We start from the raw sequence: 1,997 nt of genomic DNA on the forward strand, positions 1-1,997 counted from the left end.
GATTTCGCAAGAATCCCGTGGAAAGTAAATTTTCAAAAGAAGAGAAAAAAGAAAAAAAAACTAAGTTTTTGTAATGAGCCGCCAAGGCGGCCGCATCATTTGCGTAAACCCCCTGAAACATCGCAGCTTCTTAGAGGCAGGCTCGAACAACTCTGCCTTGCAATAATAAATAGTTGGATGATCTAGGGCGGAAAGATTTCGTCGACTGCACTTTGCGTAGTCAAACTTCACCTTTTACACGTGGTGATTGTGTCACTTGCGCTTTCATCTGATGAGGTGAAATTAACTCTATATGCTACGCAATTATTCATGAAATATTTTTTTTCTACTTATATTTTAGTTTTGGTGTAGTCATCGTTAACTTTAAAGTATACAAACGCGCGCAGTGGCGGATCCAAGGGGGGGGGGGGCGGGCGGTGGGGGCGATCGCCCCCCCCCCCCCCAAACGCCTCGCCAGGCAACCCCCCCCCCCCGGGGTTCTTCGTCAGCTCGAAGAAAAAACGTAAGCAATCGACGCCAGGGACAAAATATTAAAACAGCGGTGGGTGGACGCGCCTGCTGGGCGCTTCCAAAGTGGGGTTTATCTCCGTCAAGGTCACGGTACGTCTTCCCGACAGGGACGGCGCCAGGAGTTTCGAAGTGGAGAGACAGTGGGGAGGCGCACCAAATATCAGGGTTCTCGACTGCAGACACACTTCCAAACAAGGCCAGCACGTCGAGCACGGGGGGAAAATACCTTCGACGAATCTAGTCCCCTTCCTCTCTCTCTGTTTCCCTCTCTCTCTTTGGAGGTTGTCTGCGAAAAATTTGTGCCCTGAAAGCTCCCAAACGCAGACGCCAAGCAGCCTTCCTCAAGGATACGATCACAGCGGATTATCCTTCCTCTCTAGCGGCCGCCTTTTCATAAATTTTCGTTTGATGGTTTCTTCGTGGTTCTCGGCTTGTCTTTTGGCATGTCTTTTTTGGCTCGCTTTGAGATGCTGTCGCCCACGGGCTCACGAAAGGTATCTTATTGGCACGGTGCGCTCATTGCCAAGGGAAGTGCGGTGGGGACGTACCAGGAGGAGACGTTCCAGGGGGGGGGGGGGATGCAGCTTGTACAACCAGGCAGACATGTACAAATTACTCAAAAAAGGTAAAAAGGTTAAAGGGCAACTCCGGTTCATACTTTCAATTTTGGGATTATGACTGTTTTTAGCGCAGTCAGCTTCCCTGAATTGCAGGGTGTAATTTTTTTCTCGTTATTGTGCGTAGTTTTAAAGATATCGACGCCCCAAAGTTTTGTTTAGGGCGAGGCCAACAAAACCGAAACTAGCCGCTCGAGGCCCCGGCAACACTGCAAATCAGCCGCTATGTGGTCGTGACGTCAAAATCGTTCTCGTTCAACGAGTACGCAGGCCGAGCGGCACCTACCTCTGTTGCGCTAGCCGTCTAAAGATAGGAGGCACGCTGATTTTGTTTTAATTCTCTATACGTGGTAGTTATCCGCAGCATATGTAGCAAGAGTTGGTGCGTATACCCAAAAGCTAGCGACTGGAAAACCCGTGAACTCTTTCGGTGCCGCACTCGGCGGCCGCCGCCGTGCGTGCGCTATGCCGCACTCGTCGCTTGTATACCCAAAAGCTAGCGACTGGAAAACGAGTGAACTCGTTCGGTGCCGTACTCGCCGGCTGTCGCCGTGCGTGCGGTCTTCCGTACTCGTCACTAGGCCCCCAAATGGACTTCTTTCAAAACCGACGCGCCCCATCGCGGCGAAATATCACGCAGAGCACTCTGGGAACTAGTTGGCCACTCAGTTTCGGTTTCGAATGAGCAGGTTCATCTCATGCTGTCACGCCGCGACCGAACGCGCTGATTGCGTTTTCGATTATCTGACTTTTTACGAATGTACAATACACTCATTCTCGAGCGATAGAAAACGAAGACCGGGGCACTTTCCTTGGTTCCCGAAAGACCGGATATTGTGCGTGCGTATGCAAAAGTAGTAAGACGTGCCT

This window comes from Ixodes scapularis, unplaced genomic scaffold (genome assembly GCF_016920785.2).
Source record: "Ixodes scapularis isolate PalLabHiFi unplaced genomic scaffold, ASM1692078v2 PGA_scaffold11__112_contigs__length_91849675, whole genome shotgun sequence".
Lineage (NCBI taxonomy): Eukaryota > Metazoa > Arthropoda > Arachnida > Ixodida > Ixodidae > Ixodes > Ixodes scapularis.